The sequence below is a fragment of the Watersipora subatra genome, chromosome 11, assembly GCF_963576615.1.
Source record: "Watersipora subatra chromosome 11, tzWatSuba1.1, whole genome shotgun sequence".
Classification (NCBI taxonomy): domain Eukaryota; kingdom Metazoa; phylum Bryozoa; class Gymnolaemata; order Cheilostomatida; family Watersiporidae; genus Watersipora; species Watersipora subatra.
In genome coordinates, this window is record NC_088718.1 from 37,768,746 (window position 1) to 37,791,205 (window position 22,460).

The 22,460-nt window shown below is 34.7% G+C and overlaps 1 protein-coding gene across 1 annotated transcript in view; it reads left to right on the forward strand.

Moving 5' to 3' along the window:
• The first annotated feature begins 241 nt into the window (after positions 1–241).
• LOC137408210 (uncharacterized) overlaps positions 242–22,460 on the forward strand; it is a 37,754-nt gene continuing 15,535 nt past the window's right edge. The window contains exon 1 of the mRNA XM_068094621.1: positions 242–303. The gene's annotated coding sequence lies outside the window, so the exon portion shown is untranslated. The remainder of the gene's footprint in view (positions 304–22,460) is intronic.

Sequence of the window (22,460 nt, forward strand, 5' to 3'; positions counted from 1 at the left end):
TAACGTTTTGTGAACGTACTCTAAACAGGCTATTTACATCTTCAGAGTTAAACAATAAAACTAATACCAAACACAAATACTATTGACGTTAATGGTAACAGGAATTTGTCAACGCACCCAGTCGATTGGCGCTATAGAAGAGGTCGGCTTGCTCTATGATCACGGCTCATTTCTAGTAAGTAAACACGTAGGCAATTTTAGCTTACTCTCTTTTACAGAAGAGCCATAAAGAGTCTACTTGCGCCAAAATTCTAGAAGCTCGACCCAAAATTTGATGTAGTAAAACTTGTATCGAACTATCAGGTAAAACAAATTAGCGATTAGTCGACCAAGTTCTAGTGAACGTGTTCATCATTTATTCAATATTTTGGCAACTATGCATATTATCCCTTTTGCCATTCCGTTTCCATGATAATGTCTAGAACCCAATTAGGCACGGGATCGTACACGTATGTCAAGAGCAAATACCACAAGGAAGACCTTTTAGAGCAAAATGCAGGCAATTGTGCCGAGCAAATCAGATCAAATCGACGCTGAATTAAAAAAATTGACTTTAGAACTAGCCTCACAAAATCAGCCTAAGTACGAATTGGGCGAACTAAACGATCTTTACCTATTAGATGGTGTCATTTTGTTTTTTGGGTGTTTCTAATGCCATAAAAACTGTGTTATTATATTATTTACGATGCAACTGTATTATAAGTGAATATTAAAAACATCAGTTTTATGTATGTACGGGATTAATGCTACACGCTTTAATCAAAATGTGTAGCTTTTGCAGTGATGTTCTCAAAAGGTTTCTGTTTGCTATATCCTCGAATCTTTATTAATTATTCATTTATTCTATTATTATTGTTGTTTAACCTCCTGCATTTGCAATTCTTGCAAGATTATTGAGAAATTAATCTATCAGATCGGTTCACTAACAACCTTAGTCGAATGTTACGCATGGTTACTGCGTATATTACCGTAGACATCCCTATACCTGTAATGTAAACCTTTTACGTTAGCCACAGTTACTATACAGTTGTTAAATTAAAATGTCAAGTTTAGTTTTTTCCTATTTAGAGGGCCAAAGGGGTGAGTGTTGGATGATTTTGGACCGGTCAAGGCTATTTACCGTATATGTATTTTATTGTTCGCATAACATAAAATCCTTATGGCGTAAACGTTCTCGAAGCAGATTAATTAGGTTGTAGAAGCGTCTATTGTATATAAATTGCTTTCAGAAGGTACAAATTGTTTTTTTGGTTTATTCCCAAATCTTTCAATTGTAAACTTGCCTCAATAAACTTAACCTGATTATTGATTTCTGATCAGAGCTAGCGATCGTAACAAGTTACTGATCACTTAGTAATCACTTACTGATCTGTGCTTATTATATTGACTCACAACACCTGACTGTTAATCACAAGCACAGAATATGTTTTTCTCATTAGAAGTCAGGAATGTAATTTAAAATCTAGCGTTGTTCCTGATACCACCAAACCTTTGGAAGAGTTTTGTGACCTTCCTATTTTATAATATGTTGTGGTCATAATACTCCTTTCATAATCCTTGGCAATATGCTGTTTGTTCTACACTGTGTACATACCAAAATATATTCAAAAAATTGACGTAAAGTGTCAGTCACATCAAATTTTGGTACACGTAGATTTCATCGTAACGTACAGATATTTTATATCATTGGAGATTTTGTTCGTTTCAAGTGATTGACATCATTTTCAGGAAAGCCTCCTGAAAAGCAAGCAAACATAAAAAACCCTCAGGAAAGCCTCCTGAAAATTTTCAGGAAAGCCTCCTGAAAATTTTAACGGCGATCAAGTCTTATCAATTTTAATCTTGAAATTTTCTGGTAATCAGGTCACCTCAAACAACAAACAAAATCTCAAATTATAAAAAAATTATAAAAATTATATTATAAAAAAATATTTCTACTTTCTGATAAAATTGACTCGAATTTCATGTGACTGAACATTTACTTACATAAGGATTTATTTAGTTATCCTCTTCATCGATTGAAGTGAAGATAAATCCAGTTTTAACTCAGCTTTGTGTTTGTATTGGCATTTTCCGGATTATTGTTTTGCATACATGCTCCTATCCTAATTGCAGTGCTTAGATATTGCATTTAGCCGAACAATGTGTTATTCGTTAGAACTACTATGTTGGTAAATGGTAACTCAAGCCTAATTTAATGTTTCAGTTGTGGCTTCGGTAATTTAAACTTACAAGTTTTCAGGCCAATGAAACTAGGGTACAGATGTGAATACTTTTATCAATTTTAAGCATGAATATTATATATCCATCATTTTTTATGTCATCAAGCCGTTTGCACATGCGCTCGCTCGTTCACGAAAAAGCTGCCATATTTCTAGAAAACGATCGTTATTCTTTTATTTCATAGTATTTGTTGGTGTTGTTTTGATGCTATAATAAAAAAAATTGCAAACAAAAACATCGTTTTCAAAAATTCATTGCAAAAGCTTCGTGTTTTTAGTGATAACAATTGTCTATAAAGATAGCTGACAACGATAAAATGACATCACGAAAAAACGAAGGATAATCTACCAACAGGTTTATCATGAACTATTAATTACCACCAACCATTTGCTAAACAATCATCGTCAACAATCACCTAATATTTTAGAATATGGTCAGGCTTGCAACCCTCCTATAATATTGCTTATCAAATAATAAGGCATGTGTGGATACAATAGAGTGAAAACATGTGACATTCCATTGCTTTATAGTTTTATATCATATAACATCAAAACAATCCCAGATTTCAATCCCTGTTTCCATGCTTCTAATGGAGTTGGAGTTGTCCGCTGCCGACAAATTCGGTATCCCACTGTTTTAACTATTCAAAGTTCCACTATATACTAGATCTTTCCAAGATTCACAAAGTATCACTCAAAACAGAACTTGTTACAGTAGACTCACTTTTGAGTCACTACCACATTGGTCTCACTACATCTAAAAAAATAATATCTCGTCATCCTTGCACGAGCAACCCATCGTTGGCATGTTAATGCAAAGGTAAAAATTCAAGCAGAAGCAATAGTGAGAAGCAGTAAAACGTTTTCATAACAGAGACTCGCGTGGTTGTGTGCTTTTTTACCCTTTCTAAATTTTCTACTTCTACTGGGGAAAGCTTATCCAAATATCATTAATTCGGATCCACCAGCAGTGAGCGTTTCTACGATGTAGAATGCATTCGGATTTTACTGTTTTTATTATTCGGAGTGGAAGCAACTCCAAACCCATCTGAAGCATGAGAACGCAGTGAATAAAGTTTTTTAATGACAGTTGAGCTAAAATTTTATCAGCTTGAGGTAACACCAGGATCAGAGTTGCTTTCATGCCGACAAAGTCTGGTGTAAAACAGAAACGGTTGTAAAACAGCTTTGTTCTAGTCTCCTACACAAGATTGGCGGAAATGCATACTGGGTTGGTTAGTTTTTGATGGCTATCATTGAGGGAGTAAAACATGGAATTGACCAATCATATCTCGCAATAACGTTGCAGATACAAGCATAATGACGGTATATTCTATTTTCCCATTGGATCAGGTCAAAATGTAATGTATATCTATGTCGTATTTCATTGACTGAAAGGTGACCCATTTATATATTCGGTGTTCAAGACGGTTTGGGGTTGTCTTTGCAAAAAATATTTCAAATCGTAAACACTACAAGCCACTCCAATTTTCTCAGTGGAAACACAACTCCGACAAATTATCCTCATGTAAACGCACCTTGAAAGTATGCAAAAACTGTTCTCTTGGGAGCGAAGCATTTATATTGTATAAATTAAGACAAACAATTGTCTCTAAAATGATGAGGATAGTGGTAGTGTGATTCACACTACAGTGTAGAGGTAGAAACAGTACCCTTGAGCAAACTGAAAATTATATTATTTGTAACCACATGAAATTGGAAACAGAAACGTGCCATAAAAGGATGTTACGCAAGTGAATTCTTATGATTCATACAATATTTTCATGTATTTTTTGGCAGAGCAAAACTTTTACGCGTTGTATGTTGCACAAATGCAACGCTTGAATGTTTCGCTAAACGTAACCTTTAGCCCAAAACTTGCAAACCATTTTACACACGTGTACGTACTTCGAAGTATCAAGACCGCGTTAAACAAGGAACTACTATTATTAATAGGCCTGAGACAGTTATTAATTATTTCTATGGTGTTGCTTTCAAAGTTTCAACGAAAAAAGCTAAAAGCTTTGGAGTTGGACAACGAGAGAATTGATTGTTGTTAGTGTTAACGATTCATTATTAATACGATTTTATGGACATTTTTCTACTGATCTCTTGATATTATGGGTTCATGAAGATCATAGTCAGAGTGGCGGTCAAATGGAGGTGGCATTCAATTAGAGGTTTTACGGTAAATGCCATCATGCTAACTTAATTTCAACAATTACAGCTCGAACCTTCATTAATTCAACTTTATTAATACTAGAAATTCTCCTGTCATACAGCCCACGACCAAAGTGATATTGGAAAAAAGAAAGGGTACTGATGGTTGAGAAGTGCAATATTAGCAGTCAAATGGTACTGCAGTGTAATAGGATAACTGCAATGGTAGCTGTATTGTACTGGGTGTTATTATGTACAACAAACAGCAATAATGAAAGGAAAATATCATATGTTTATATCTCTCCCCCGCAATAGGAGAAATGCAATCTTAGAAGTAAAATGCACTGATATTACTAGAATAACCAATATTATTAATATAGTAATACAGTAATACAGTAATAATAAAAAACCAATGCACAATTTTGTTTACATTTTAAAATGTCATAGCTAACAATATCAAGAAGTTGCGATATTTATCTAGATTTTTAGAAAATCTATTTAACAAAACTATTTAGAAAAAGTAATAACAGTAACATATTGCCCAACATCAGTCACTATATACTTCGGTCTTGTAAATTCGAATGCTTATTCTTATAATTAAAAATTGTAATAATTTCATAAGAATCGTTAAAAAATATCATCGTCATTTCCTTTACTTTCACTGCTTTGGACATGAGTTGGAATACCAAAGTACTCATAAGTGTCCAAAATGTCAGTTACTTTGAAATCGGCAAAAAAGAAACGATTGCTTTTCAGTACTTCTACGTTAATTACAGAAACCTTTAGCAATTGGACAATGCTATAGATTGGTGAAATGGGCACATTTTTTTCTTCGTGAAATGCGCACGACTTAATGGTTCTATTCTCTGTCAGTCGGCGTTTCGTTTGCTGGTCCTAATTTTGATAAAAATAAGGCTTGTCAAGTTTTAATAACGATTTCAGGCCGAATTAATCTGTCTATTTATGTATAATCCAATCAGATAGGTAAGGTTTAGGAAATTTTTTACAAATAAAGACTTGGTAACATATTTAAATAGGTTTATGTGTTTTGTACCGTTATTATACTTAAACGACTCCATTGAAAAATGGTTAAATTCGTTGATGAGATTTCGGTACAAGGGTTTGCGACGGCCGTTTATGAATAATTTTCGTGAGTTGTGTGCATATATGCATTTCTTCATAAATCTCCCAAACAATTGCTTCACTCGTGTTTGGTCGTGGGAAAAGTAAAACAAAAAATGGTTACCACTAGCATCAACTCTTTCAATACCAAATAATTTCTTTACTGAGACAATTAAATATTAGGTGAAACCAAATATTTGACATTGGCGCAATAAGTTGTCATAACATCTAAGTTCATTAGCATAAATTTTTACATCATCTGATGCCATAAAAAGCCACAAATGTGTTGCAGAATCAGTTCAGACACTTTTGTTCTCTTCATACTATCATGGCTGACAAGCAAAGCATGGTATGAGTCAGAAGAGTTGCCACTATTACTATAGCTTGTGGCATTATTATTATTGCTGTTAAAAATAGATACTCTCACTATTACTACTGCCCAATAAATAATCATCAGAAGTTTATCGTTCTACAATTTGTGTAACCTACATAGCTGTAATGCATCCAATCATTGCCAAGAAGAAATAACTATAAAAATGTGTTTTTGCAAAGAGAAACTAAGGCCAGCATGAAATGCAAACACGTTTTTCATTGGCTCAACACAAACTGATGATTGTTTCCTTTCGATTAAGCAGAGACACGATAGGTAAATTATACAACTACTCATCAATCATAAAAGCCTGCAAAAGTCGCTTCATTTCCGCAACCTTTTGCTTTAACAGGTACTTACGGCGTGTTACGGTTTACAGGGTCAGCTTATCTGTGAATTCTCATAAATTCCCATATTACAGGGCTGTTTTTCTAGGACTGGCTTATATGCAAGATAGGCTTATATGCAGGGACATATCATATGTAGTTTGCGTTTACCATTTCTGGTTAATAAAAAGCGCCTAATTTACCTTCCCATGTCGGTGTGACAACGACTGTTTTGATTTTGGTCAGTTCTAACATCTTTAGCCAACCATATTTACTGCCACCCTTAGCTACAATCCATACTCACTTTCTTCATAGTTTTCTTGGCTGCGTGTTCAAATTTTACTCGAAGCCTCCCTAGTTGGTCTTTCACTTTTTTCTTACTAGGAGTGCAACATTACTCCAGGCACATGATCATTATTCATCTTCTCATTATTCATCTTCTCATTATCCATCTTCTCGACACGTCTGAGCCATCATCAATTTATTTGGATAAGGATGACTTTGAGTGATGGCATGCATTTCTTCTCTTTTCGATATCTCGGCATTAGTGATCTTACTCCTCCATTTGATACTCACGGTTGACCTTAAATTATTTCTAATCCGCATGCTTAGTTCCCTTTACCATAGTATTTATTGTCTAGGTTAAAGACAATCGGACATAAGCATTGCACGTTTTCATATGTGTCGCGGTGTAAGTTGACTTCTACTCAGGGCTTGAAAAAAAACAAATATTTTCATATTCAATGTTAGCGTGTGCAAACTCTATCAAGAAAACTTATTTGAATGTTTTTAAAAATCCAATTTTCTGAATCTAAGAATATTTAGGAGTTGTTGTGGTCAATCGCGGTGTAAGAGATACGTGGGTAGTGGATAAATCTTAGTGTGATGAAACTAAAACCTTGATAATTTGTAAATGTTGAGCACTACTTATGTTAAGACTATCAGCCGATCCTGGTCTTATACAAAGCCCGTAGATAGAGCACCTTGGTCGTAAGTTGCTGGAGGAGTACGAGTATAACATAACTGAGTGCTAGTCTTTTGAAGCCAGAATATATTTTGTGCCATGCTAATTTTTTTTTAAATTGCACTATCAATTAGATTGCATGACTCATAACTATTGCTAGAAATAATTCAGGATGATCACAGAGCTTGAGGTAATCAGATTACTCAGTACCAAAATTGCAAGTAAAGACAAGTAGGTGTTCATGGTGGTATGAAAAATTACTATTAAGTCAACAGATATTGGCAAAGAAAGCATTGTCTTTAGTTGTTTAAATTTAATTTGAATTATCTTTAGTTGTTTAAAATGGTTTGTATTTTGTATCACTTTCTTTAATCATCAAATGATTTTGAAAGTTGAAAGTAATTGCTGCGAATGCCTCAATGTCGTTGGATAAAATTGGAGTATGTGCGAATTGTAATTCCCTTTGATGAAACAGTAGTATGTTTCGGATGTAGACTGGGAAACTTAGCAGGAGATGAAAGCCATTTTCTTCTAACCTCAAGGAGACATGTAAGAGCATCGCAACAACAGAGTTTTTTTTAGATTAATAGAAAGGAACTACATAACAAAAACTAAGCTGAATGCTCTTTTTCTTATGAAAACGCTCAAAACACGTTTTGGTTTGAATGGCATCATCACTGTTGAAGCGTTATATATGAGGAACATTTGTTAGATTAGCCCCACTCCCAGATAAATTGGTGCGGGTCGAGAAACTTTATTTTCATCTAAAGCTTTATTTTCATGATTTGTTTAAAAGGCGGGTTATAAATTTCACAAATATCTGCCGAAATGAGTTTTTCAAGTGATTTTAAAATAATTTTGTGGCCGTTAGTGGATTTCAATGTGACTTTGTTTTACTCACTTTTTTTATTTAGGAAAATTATCGTAATGACATTTAGATCTACCGTAAAACCTCTAATTGAACGCTATGGCGCTCTATTTTTCAACCGTTCCTCTATTAGTGGCGGTCAATTAGAGGTGGCGTTCAAATAGGGACTAACATTTTATTTTTCAAATTGCTCATCAGAGTTTTGGAAAAATCAATTTGGCACTTTTTGGGCGAAGCGAATGTCGCCTATATTTTACCCTCTTCTTCTAGTGGGGCAATATTAAACCTTTTGAATGCGATAAATTTGCTAACTCACCTCTAACTTGTCAAAGATCTCTAAATGAAATATGCATTGGGAAGCTGAGAAATATTTCTACCAGTTGTTATCTATTGCTCGCAATTAATCTGGGATGATACAGTATTATAGCCTATGCCTTGCTTTGCAATTTGTTAGTGCTTTAATTTTTTTATTTCGTATTTATATTTAATAATTTAATGTTGAATAAAAGCTCAATGCACTCATCGATATGTGTGCTACATTTTGCAGTCAAAACTAGCTTTCTATATGCAATAGAAAAGGAGTTATGAGCCTCATCCATTGTAAGCAGTGTTAAGATAACCACAAAGATGCTATTAAATAATATGCTATAAATTTGCTAATTTATAAGTTATATACTGATAGTCGATCAAATGCTACAAATATATATATTCATGAACAAGTGACATCAATGAACCATGCTTATATTACATGCATGAACAAAAATTAACACTTTTAAAACTAAAATATTTGCATCGTTTGCTCGGATAGTTGCATTCTGATTGTTGCTTTCGATGGAAAGAGCTTCTTCTGGTTGTCCAATACTTTCCACAATGTCTTCTGACCTCAACTTTTCTTCTGCACTGCTGAATTACTCAATATTAGTGTCCAAACAATTTTTTTGGCAAAGCAATACGCTTACGGGCTGCATTTAACACAAATGCAATGCTTAAAAGTTTTGTTCGCCAGACGCAGCCTTCACCTTAAAACTAGTCATTCATAAACCATCGTAAATGTAAACCTTTTTATATACATGTACTTCGAAGTATCAAGACTGTGTTAAACAAAGAACTTCTATTACCCTGAGACAGTTATTAATTATTTCTATGGTTGGTTTCAAAGTTTTAACAAAACAAAAGACTTTGGAATTGAACAAGAGAATTATTACTTCTTATTGATTCGTTATTAATACGATTTTGTGGACACTTTTCTATTGATCATTTAATATTATGGACTGGTAAAGATCAAATAATACCAACGTGGCGGTCAAATGATGGTAGCATTCAATTAGAGAGTAGCACTCTATTTTTCAACCCTTTTCTCAGGGTGGTGGTCAATTTGAGGTGGCGTTCAAATAGAGGTGGAGTTCAATTAGAGATTATACGGTATGCTTAAGGCGTGGTCACACGAGCGCCGAATCGACGCAGGATCGGTTCGGAGGCTGGTTCGGTTCGTGGCACATGTCACACGGCATCCGAAGTCACTTCGCTTTCTAGATACCATAAGTATAGAGACAGGACACTGTTTCATTGGTACTTTTTATGTATTTGAGTTAAATATTTCTATTGTAAACAAAAAGCTTTGAGGAACAGTTATAAATTATAATTACACAGCAGATTTATCAGAAGCTCGTTCAGCTGCTCGATATAAATCACTCGATACAAAGATTTTGCCAACCCTTCCCATCAACATAATTATATTTTTTATTAACATATGAATGTTTTTCTATGCTGAGTACATAACAAACAAAAACCGGCTTTATCATAGTACTTTGGTTTTACATAAATAAATCAGTCAAAGATACTTCATCAGGATGAATATGACACATTACTTTTCCAACGAAAGAAAATCACAACCATTCTCTTACATTTATGCAAAACTTAAGTGCAACATCTTACCTTTATGCACCACACTCACAAGTTCGGGTGAGCCTTGTCGTAAGTTGCTTCATGTTGTTTATTTAACGAAATAAAAGAATCGTCCCATTTCTTTTTTAACTTCGCTCACACACACGTAAGGAGAAATGTGACGCGTGCTCGCTAGAATTTTAACCAGCCAATAAGAGCAAGGGTTCGGCCACGAAATCTCGAGCAGGACCGAAATGGTTCGTTTTGGCCACAAATGTTTTCGGCCGAACTTTTTACAGCTGACAGCAACGTCGTTTTGCGTCATTTAGTTCAGTTCGGCGCTCAAGTGACCACCCCTTGGTGAGAGGTGTTACTGGCTGCTCACGGTTTACTAGCTTCTGCACTTGTAGTCATGGATATTGATATTTACATGGTCAATCATTTACATATATATTTATATATCAGGTGTCATCAAAGTATCCCACTTTAAGGCGTCGGTTAGGGTGTTTTTCATCACCGACCATGATAGTACATATTTGAATAAAATTACTTATTTTAATGTTTCTGTTCATATTTTCCTACAGTAGGTTTTACAGGGGTTTTTAGATTTATATGTCAATGGCAAGCGGGAAGTCTTGTCATTATAGTTATATTTAGCCGACTATGTACTCAACTGACTAGAAAATTTTATTTCCAATCCGACAGCCCCCCCCAGGTGGGTGTTTAAGATAATGGTTCCAAAGAACCAGCCTCTCAAACACCCACAGTACTTCTAAAACTTAGGCTGGTTCTCACGCACCAGCCTAAGTTTTAGAACCTAATATATTCAGCAACCTGGTGGAAGGCACGGATCGTATGCGTGGGAAATTTTGATGAAATCAGCCTAAAAATATAAAAAATCTGCGTTAATGCAGACTACCATACTGATAGTCACACACAATGACAAAGTGGGATGTCTTAATACAGATTACAAAACAGCACATGCAAAATCTCGCATTTTTCAGCTGGAATAATTATAAAAATAACAATAGCAATTTTTCATATTTGTGCCGTATTCGCATATAGGACGGCAGCAAATGAAATTTATACCCGTGTGTATTTCAACAGTCCTACGCACAAAGGTTAGATCTACCATTGCTTAAGACATAAATCCCATCATCAAGAAGTCATGACTGTAAAGTTGGTAAAACTCACTAATCAATCATCTTCTACCTCTACAAGCTCCCTGGATCCTAGTGATATGTTTGTGCTTGACTACTCCTTTAATATTTGTCCCGTTCAACAACTATCCATCGTTTTTTTTACGTCATCACCCTGTTTGCACATGCGCTCGTCCACGAAAAAGCCGCCATCTTTGTAGAAAACGATCGTCATTCCCTTGATTAATAGTATTTTTCGGTGTTGTTTTGACACTAAAATAAAAAATTTGCAAACAAAGCATTGTTTGCAATAATTAAATGCAGAAGCTTCGTGTTTTTAACGATAAAATGTGTTCACAAAGATGGCCGACAACGATAGAATGACGTCACGAAAAAACGAAAGATTAGTAAAAATTAAAGAGCAGTTCATAATTGGGAAGCAAAGGTAGTGAGTGAGTTGTTTTCTACAGATTGATATTCGCATTCAAATATAATAGCCAAATAGAGCTCCATATTTCATCTGATTAGAAAAACAATTAAAACTTTTTCCTTTAGCTCATAGATATTAGATTTTCTCGCCTTCTTAAATGGCAAGAAAAATTGAGGAAACTTGAAAATTGCTGGTGTTACTAGATTAACTTCACTAGTATTTTGTAATAATTAAGTAAATTACATATGCGATCAGTTTTTTTTCAAACAAGCTTCTGACCAATATGGAACAGTTAGCAAGGGAACATTTTTACATTGTTGAGAAAATAATTAAAAATCAATGTGGGACTTTTTTATCTGATAAATAATTTTTGCTGATATTCATTATGTTCTAGGTAAAAATGAGTACGTAGAATTTATTTTTAGAATTTATTTATAGAATTTAGAATCAGTACCACATTCTGTGAGAGACCCTCAGGTGTAATAAGTATGAGCACATTTATTGTTCATTTAGGCAAGGTAGTTGGTAGTGTGCCTGACTGCAGAAACAGAAGTCCGAGTTCAATTCCTGTGTGATGCAATATTTTTTCACGCAGCGGACTGACACGGCTCTGATAAGCTTGGTTCCCATATTGATTGCGAGACCCCGGCGGTAACTTGCGCAGCAAAACGCTTGCGACGTTAAGCTTGGCGGCTTCTGTTCGCATATAAAGCTGCATCGCTAATAACCGCATAAAATGTTCGCTCGCCATGCCGTTTCGATAATGCTGACTTTCTCCTGTACCGTGCTTTTTGGGAAGGTTTTGCCTGCGACTCTTCGCGAAATCTGAACAGCGCTAAACTCTTGCGTTGACCGCCGGCAACTACCGATGGTACACGGCGCGCATGTTCACATTTTACCTCTGATAGCCTGCGGTGCTGTCGCCGGTGCTTGCAGCGTATATGAGAACCAGGCTTTATTATGGTAAAGATTTTGTTGTACAAAGATAGGGAATGCAAAGGTGTTTTCACAGCTTCACACAGAGGCTAAATAGTATTAACTGAACAAAATTTTTTCTTAAGCGAGTTGGTTCCAGGGTTTTGTTACCATAAGCAAAATTGTTATGTAATTAATACGGCTTGCTCCAATTAGACTGTCATCAAATTTAAAAGTCACAACTGTGTAAACATCGAAATGTTGCATAATCCATGATTTTCTGTCACTTAAACCACTCAATGTTGTCATTAGCTATTTAAGCAAGACAGTAATACAGGTGTTCCCTGTCTCACTTGTGTCTTCATTTGAATTCCATGCGAGGTTTCATGCAACTTGCTAATACGCTCTTTTGGCGGGAAAGTTATTAAAATGAACAGCCTGTGTGGACATGTGCCAACAGGTATTATAGCGACTTTCAGAGTCATCTTGCCTTAACAGCTGATTGAAAACATAATAATGCTGCGAGGATGTAATTGCTGTGTTGCTCGAAAACTTTGTCTTTAAGGTATAATTATAATTCTGACATTTGCCTAACTAGTTTGTCTGGCTCTTAACTGTGCGTGTGCATCAGGTTCATCAACTGAAATTTATTACCCTCTGTTGCGGAAATTTATTGATTTGTTGCCTACATTAAAAACCATCACATTACATGCCCCTATAACGTAAACCTTTTATGTAAATTCCACTGCGAATAAAGAGCTTGTGTAGTTTTGGTGTCATATTACATAAAAATTCCATATAACGTAAAGTATCAAGTCAGTGGAAGTTCTCAAATTTGATTTGAATAACAAGAGTACCAAAGTCAACCTTATAAATATCGGTTTTTTTCTTGCATACCTATAACGTAAATTCCAGATAACGTAAAAATTTATCAGAAGCTTCTGCTTCCTATTACATAAAAATTCCAGATAACGTAAAGTATCGTATCAGTAGAAGTTCTCAAATTTGATTTGAATAATGAGAGTCCCAAAGTCAGCCTTATGAATATCGTTTTCTCTCTTGCCACACTTCGAAAAAAAAACAACGTATCAGGATATCTATTTTATCTTTTATGCTTTATTTTAGATCTATACACTATTTATTCTTTCCAGCATCGACCTTTTTTTAGAGGCCCACAAAATTCATTTAAATTGACATTGAAGTTGTGAGCTTCTCTTCGTGCAACAGTACCACAATCATAGACTCCCAACTAACAAATCTTATCCTTTCCAGCATAGACCTTTTTAGTGACAAAAAAACTCATTTAAATTGACATTGAAGGTGTGAGCTTTTCTACCTGAAACAGTACCATAATCATAGACCCCCAACTAACAGTAAGTGGTTAGAAAATGGGGAAAGTTATTGATACAAACTAACAGCTGCTGTGCAGTCATTAAATTAGCAAGCTATGTTTAGTTTTTTTTCATGTTTGAGGGAATAAAGGGGTGAAATATGGTTAGTTTTTTCATTTGAAGGAATTGAGGGGTGAGTTTGGAACAGGTTCGGCAATTCATGTGTGTCTAATTATGACAATTAATTAAACAGATGTAAAAATTAATCATGTCTTAAAATGGATAAACAATTAGTTTGCAAAAAGTTGAAAGAGGCCAAAGATACGAGCTGTTTGTATAGTTGTCAATAACTACTTTTATCAATTATAGGTTTTTACTTGACTCCAAAAATTTTAATGTTTAGTATATATATATATGCAAATCTGAATTGCATTCATAGTGTATCTACAGCAGATTGAACAATAATGGGTGTACATTATTGCGTTGTAACCTTTGCTTTTTGTCTTCAAACTCCTCAGGCTTTGTTACTTGTCCGCAAAATTTTGTGGAGCTCATATGATCCAAAGGACTTGTGCAGAAACCCGTATTGCTATCTTGTCCAAATTTTAATTACTTTTAGACAACAATTGATTGCGTATGTTTTTTGTGTCATGTTTTTGTGTCATGTCATGTTTGCGTATGTTTTTTGTGTTGCTTTTTGATTACAGGCTTATCTGTAGATATAACAGTTATAAAAAGTTATATTATAAATGGTTTACATTCATTAAACTGGCTTTGTGGACATGCTTTTATTAATTTTATATATATCAAGTGCGATAGTCTTTGTGTAGCGAAATCGTCACCAAATGCTCATTATTTTATTGTCTTGTGTCTCCAATTTTTACAAGACAGTGTCTCGAGTCTCGTCTCGAACTTAAAAAACTTGTCTCGTTCCACCTCTAGCAATTGGAAATATTAGCAGTAAAAAGTGGTAAATTGGCATGGTAGAGTCAGTTGAGTCAATCCTGGGCTATGCTTTTTATATCACTTAGAGGGAAAAACTATAAACACCGGATGCAGTTTTTGAAGCAAATACGTATGAGATTATATAAGATTTTAAAGGCTTCCCAAGCACTAAAGGTGTTTCTCATTATTATTATATAGTTATAATTTAGCGGTATTACCCAATAATGTACATGTATATGATTATTTATGTTAATGTAAAATTACTGAGATCTTTTATTTTGATGAATAGTCAGACTCAATTGCATTTTAGAATCGCGAAATAATGATCGATAAAACAATTTTTGAGAAAATGAATGGACAGACAACTCCTCAAAAGCGTTTAGCCATGTCACCTTCAAAAATCCATTCTTCTCATGACTGACAAATATGTTATGTTATGAATAGCCGAGATTATACTCTATAGGATTTGATGATTTTTCATTAGTCAAATATTGGTCAAAGATTTACCTTGTTACTTACTTTGACATACTTACCTTGTTAAGAACATTTGAAGCAACCAGTTTTATGTTTATTACAAAAAAGTAATGCCGACTTCACAAACAATATACCCGATATGTTTTTAGCACAAACTTCCTGCCAATATGAATTAAAACAAATAATTGAGTCTGACTTCATATCATATTTCTTACATACTTTCTCTGTTCTTACTCAATAGCTTTCTTGTGTTGTAAACAAAGGGTCAAAGAGAGTACGCGCCACATTCAAAACATGTTGTTGTGGCAATAGCAAAACACGGAACATTTCTGTAAATTTTCAGGAGCGTGTCATAAAACTTACACATTACTCTCTAGGGCTATGCCTGGCTTTAAGACACTAAGGCTATTCCGGTCGTTGTCCTCTCGGCGATCATTTGCCGATTATGTGCACCTTAAAGCCGATGGCATCATGGCAACTCAAATTCGTTGAGAAAGATTGCAGTTGTCCAACTGTCAAACTTTCCCGATAGTTTTCTGAACATGCACGACAGTCTGTGCAAGGTGTACCACTTCGGGGATGGTTATCTGTCGCAGATCGCTTGATCTATATTTTTCCCATGACAGTTGCTGCTGGACTAGTATTTTATCGTTTCAGCGACCGTACTGTGTAATGAGAATGCTATGCTTTGGACTATTCGCCGATGTAAATGTAGAAGGTTTTCTGATTGTGTGAACTATGCTATCACAGACGATCACCAAAGTATTGTGGAATTAGCTTCAGCGTATGGCGATGTAGTGGCGGTGTGTACCAGCCTTTAATAATGCAGATTGCTGATGGCTTCATGCTATCATTAAACCTCTCATTGATCCTCCAGACTTGCAAGGTAGTCAATGATATAAACTGGTCATATTTGAAAAAGACTACAGAATTTGGAACTCAGTTGATGAGTTAACTGATTAAACTGCCGAATATTAATGGCTTTCTGCTCTACATATGACATTTTCTACTTTTCTACATTACTACCGATGCTTTAGAGGCTAAATTGACATACAATACAGAAAGCAGTATTTATGCTGGTTCATCCCATGTGATTCTTTTCTTTCTAAATCTTAAGTGCAAATCCTATTGACTAGTAACCCCTGATCGAGCATCATGAGAACTTTTAAGAGTGCTTATTCAATTAGTACTATTGTGTTTGTTTATCTTAGAGTTCAATAGCTTAAGCCTAGAGTTTAGTTCCCACTAAATTACGTACGACATTACCCAATCGTCTATATAAACACAGCCACTTGTTCATCCTTGTCTTTAGGTGTCATAACTGAAGCTGAAACTTTAAATATTTGTTTAAATAATAGATGCCCTCATTATTATCTCTAACAAGCTGATGGGTCTGCCAATGAATTGTGGGAATTTGTTTTTCTTTCTTTGTGTCACGCTAATGTCAATGTTTAATCCCAGCTCAGTATCTCAGTATCGGTGGCCCCTGGTTTTGATAAACCTCGTACACATTCCTGTGTTGATACAACTAAATATTCTTTTGTATCTAAGGCTCTGCTTGTGTCGCAGTGCCACTAATCGTATAAAATCGTTGCAGGTATTCTTCAGTCAAGTAGCGTATCGACTTTTTAGAGATATATGTAGGATCTTGTAAGGAATTCTTTCCAAATTTGGTCACGTGAAGAAGTGTTGACTAACGCTGTCTCTTGAAACAGAACATGTACTAGGTTGTGTTGTAATATACTGGGAAGATTGTGTTTCAAAAATATGTGACTGAGAACTTTGGCGAAATCGTCTACGAGTTAATTTTAAGGTATATCTATAATAAGTTAGCTGATAATACCGTGTTGGCATATAAAAATCAATCGAGTTAACTCTTTGACTTAAATCATCATTCTCGCAGAGAAAAAAGCAATTCTCCTTTATTTTTCCATGCAATTGGTGTTTTTTGACAAACAACCTTGTTTTGATGTGTAACAAATTTGTAAACACTCCTCTATCATGAATTAGTAAGTGCGATGGAGATAATTGACTGCATATGTAGTACAATGCCACAGAAGGAACTTTGAAACTAGAACCTATGAGTTTATTTAGTAAACCTGAAAACAAGTTTAATTGTGTGAGGTAGTAGCTGTAACTGGTACAGTTTTCCCTGACTTTTCTGTTTAATAAGTAACATCATGACATCAAACCTTTTACTGCAATCAATGGAGAGTATTCATTTGTTCTGTAAAAAATAAGAAACTGGCTAGATACTAAAAAACCCTGAAAGCTAGTATTTATAGTTCAGATATGTGTTTAAACATTCCATAATGTCTTTGGCTCTCATTTGTAGTTTCTGTGAAACTGCTAGTAGCTCTACTCCACTAACTTACACTTTGTATGCACACTATGATGTCATACAGCTGTTGAATGCCAACAAATATAAGAATTCGACTAATTAAAGTGTGTGCATTACCAATACTGAAAAGTGGGTTTGCTAGCTTTTTGAATTGCAATGAAAACACAGACAATTTGCATGAGCAAAAATGAGTAGAAAGAATCAAATTTACTGTGAAACCTCTAATTGAACGATTTTTTATCCCTTCCTCTCTAGTGGCGGTCAATTGTAGGTGGCTTTCAAATAGAGGCTGGCGTTGTATTTTTCTAATGGCTAGCCAGAATTTTAGGAAGATAAATTTAGCCTTTCACGGGTGAAGCGAATGTCGCCTATATTTTGCCTTCTCTCTTTGATGGAGTGGTATTAAACCTTTTGGATGCGATAAATCTGCTAACTTGTCTCCAACTTCTCAAAAATCTCTTAATAAATATGCATTAAGAAACCGAGAAATATCTTGACCAGTTGATGTCTATTGCTTGCAATTAACCTGTGATGATATTATAACTTCTATCCTGCTTTGCAATTTGTTGGAGCTTTTAATTTTTATTGTAGTCTAAATTTGAAGACATATTTGCATTTTATATCTATATTTAACAATGTTGCATAAAACTTCATTGCACTCATTGATATTTTTGCTATAGTTTGCAGCCAAAACTAGCTTTATATGTGCGATAGGAGAGGAGTTACGCTAGTCAATCAAATGTAAGATCTGTTACTGCAATGATGCTATCAAATAGGCTATAAATCTGCAAATTTATAAGTTATATAATGATAATCTATCCAATGCTGCAAATATACATTCATGAACAAGTGACATAAACGAACTTTACTTATATTACACGCAGAAACAAAAATTACCGATTTTAAAACAACAATTTTCTATCGTTTGTTCGGATAACTGATTTCTGATTGTTGCTTTCGATAGAATGAACATCTTCCGGTAGTCAAACACCTTCCATAATGTCTTCATATAATAGACATCTCTTCAAGAAGCATTTAGCCTCAGCACCTTTAAACATCCATTCTTCTATGTCAGCTGTCACCATTCAGCAATGCTTCATCCAATGGGTACCAGTAATTACCATATCTAATGTACATACTATATCGCCCCCTACAGCATAACAAAACACTAACTAAATACCACGTGCCTTTTTGGGCAAAGCTAAAGCTAAAATTTATCCTGGCTGTAATAAATTGATAGAAAATTGCTGTGGTATTCATTATACTATTCAAAAAGGTTTCAACATGATTTGAGCCAAAAAGAATGATTGGTACTAGTAAAGTGGACATGTAGCCTATGAACCTATGTAAAAACATTCCAAGCAATCACCAACCTCATTTTGCTATAAATGCCTTCTCAGATTTCATATATTTGTATCATGTACATTATGTACACTGTATCGTGTATGTTTGTATTATGCGTGATTATATTATATACACTTGTATCATGTATGCTTGTATTAAGTATTCATGTATCATGTACGCTTGTATTATGTACACTTGCATCGCATACACTTGCATCACATACACTTGTATCACATACACTTGTATCAAGTCTACTTGTATCATATACACTTTTGTCACGCTTACTTGTATCATATACACTTGAATCAAGTCTGCTTGTATCACATACACTTGTATCAAGGCTACTTGTATCATATAGGGTTATAAAGCTATGGACTAGATAGTAAGGGTCATTTGGTACGGCATCACCATTAATTTAATATCTTTCCAGGATGTCGTAACTCCACTATTATGAGAATGTAACGCTAATTATTTTCCCTGAGTTGGTGCATGTCGAAAGATGATATGCTTTTCAAATAATTCATCAATATATATAATAATATAATAATTCATCAATATATACCCAAGTGAATACAAAGATGGAGACTATAATTCTTTTTTTACAAAATTCGTTATGAAAACATGCATATCACTTACAGCATAAGTTACCAAAGGAATACAGAATGCTATAAGGTTGTTGTGCCTCGGTGTTTTCTTTGCTATCAAATTCCTAACAGCCAACCATCTTCACTGCAGTATAGCCATTAATTTCTATTCAGTAAATGGGTCATGATATTCTGTTGAACTTTGTAGCCACTCCCTCTTTGAATTAATGCTTTTCGGTAATTGTTGATAAAACCACCAGCTTATAACCTTTTGGCAGTGAAATGCCCAGGTGCTGAGATGCCAGGGAGCTTTCTGACCAAACTTGGACTATATCCAAGTGTTGATTTGTTTTGCTAGTACAAGGCCCTCGTTTTCTATATTTAGGCTTCACTGCAATTTATCACATACCATGTCAACTCTTTCAAACAACAGAGAGATCAGCTAAGCTCTCATACTGAACTGGACTGCACTGGTTTGCCATCAGTCAGAGTTTTTTAAAATAATTGAATAGAAAAAGTCATAACATCGTGAGGCTTCCTTTGGATATAGGTCATTAATAAACCATTAATAATCCAGGATGCTAAAAGATGAACTTCCACAGAATTTTAGTAAATTTTATCTGGAAGTTTCAGTATGTTTACATCATTTGCGATTGTTTTTGATGTTTGAGGTGGTCTTTCAGACTGCCAGGATGTTTCAAGATTAAAATTGACAAAACTTAATCCCGTTTCAAATGCTCAGATCAAGTGAAAGTGCGATTATGGCGTCTATAGTTGTAAAGAGGCTGACAGAATAGAGACACGTAACGCTGCAACTCAAATGCAATAGTGCATGTCAGCTATCGCAACGATAACAACTAGTGGCATCATTTCGCAAATATTTTTCTTTTGATCATTTTAACCGCGATCAAGTTTTATCGATTTTAGTCTTGAAATATACTGGCAGTCCGATTACCTTCCGATTTACTCCACTGAAATTTAGTGTAAGGTCACCTTACATATGAAGGAAGGCAGCATTTGAAGAAGATAGTAGCGTGTGAAAGCGACAACAGCTAAAGATTTTTGTTCAAAAAAGTCGATCGGAAGGAGTCAGGCTGTACATTAGAAAATTTAACTTCCGGATGGTATTCTAGTTCATTTTATTAACAATGTCATGGTCACCTACGCCACATTCAGAAATTCCATTTACATAGACATCAAATGTTCCAATCACAACTCTTGTACTTTTGAAGCTGGTACTGGCAGCATTTGGGTTTGTCAAAAATACATTTTGGTCCCTTGTTGCGACCACAGCATTTAATAACAGATTAATGATCGCCCAGGAAAATACTGTTCAACTCTTCTTTTAACTCTTGAAAGGAACAATTATTTGCATGCGTTGAGCCAATAGAAAACAAGTTTACAACCTATCCCGAGCATAGTTTCGCTTTGCAAAAACTTAATTTTTTATCGCGATTTTTTTTTAGTAATGACCAGTCGTGTCAGAAGTATTCCAGCTACTGCGGTTTCTTTTAAATTTAGATCAATGGAGTTTGGGTGATTTTTATTAAACAATATTATTACTCAGAGTGATTATCTTACTTTTAGCTGTAATAATAATGCTGTAAACTGTAATAATATTGAGAAATCGTCCTACTCCAACGCAGTTGTAGCAAGAATAGCCGAAAAAGTGTCCGAGCTCATGCTGCAACACATTTGTGACATTTTAATGGCATCAGCTGATGTAAAATTTTATGCTGATTAGTTTGGTATTAAAATATTTTATATAAACCATAAGGTTCAAAAGTTATGACAATTTATACTCGGCCTTGTCAAGTATTAGGTTTTACTGAATGTGTAATTTAGTCCCGGTAAAAAAATTATTTGATAGATAAAGGGGTAATAAAGAAACTGGCAGTACCCAGACTATCTGGATCATTCTGCACATACATAGGTTTTATCGAGTTTGTTTAACCTTACTTGTTGCCAGCAACGGGTAATAAATTCTGGCAAATGTTCAGGCATCTTATGAATGGCTATTGAAAAGCAATTAATGCCAAAAATAAGTTCATAATTTCTCATAAGCAAACGATTTGCACTTAAAGCTCAACAAATCGACTGCTACCATATGGGAGCAAAGATAACACAATATTCTACTCAATATCCAATTTTTTTATTATCTTACTGAAATATTTTTATTGAAAAGATGTAGACAATAAAATACTGTTTTACATTATTTTTATATTTTTGGCACTATGTAATAATTCATTGCCTGACCTTCAAACAACAAGTTGGGGTTGAATTCCCAAAAAAGGCAACCCTTGGTGACAGGAATGACGTCCAATCTTAAATTTTCTCTGTTACTGTGTCTCCCAGTCATTGAGGTTCCCTTGCCACTAAACTCAGACATGTCCAGGCAAGATCAGAGCCATTGTTTTTGTAACACATGGACCTATTAACCATACTTAATAGTTAAATAGTATAATTAATAGTTCTATGTTCTTAATAGGTTTAATAATGTTCTTAAAAACCTACATAGCCTCTGCTTGCAGTAAGCTAAAAATACATGTTCTATCTTCAAGGGATTGGCTCACACACGCTCACATAATAATTCATGAGAATGTTTCATGTTTTTAATGTTTTATACAAAAGATTGTTCGGGGTAAATAACGAAGTTAATAAAATCTATTTTTGATTTGTGATTAAAGGTTGACTCGCAGCAAAATTCACATTACAGTTATTTGATATCAAAAGATTCACCATGTCTTACTCTGTTGTGTTGTAGGTGCAAAATATATGGGAATGTGATTAAAAGCTCTTAAAAGCTAAAAAACGAACAGTTAATCGCAGCCACATGAGACCGCCGTAGTTTGGATTCTCTTTCCAAAACGGCTCAAATGTGACGTTGCTGTGGTAGATGGTTCCTGTTTACACTTTCATGCAACCTTATTCGTCGAAATATTTTTACAAATATACTTCACGCATTCAATAAAACCATGTCTATTGTTCTTACGCGTCTGTTTTATCATCATTGTAATGCTGTCACTTTTAGCAGTGATATC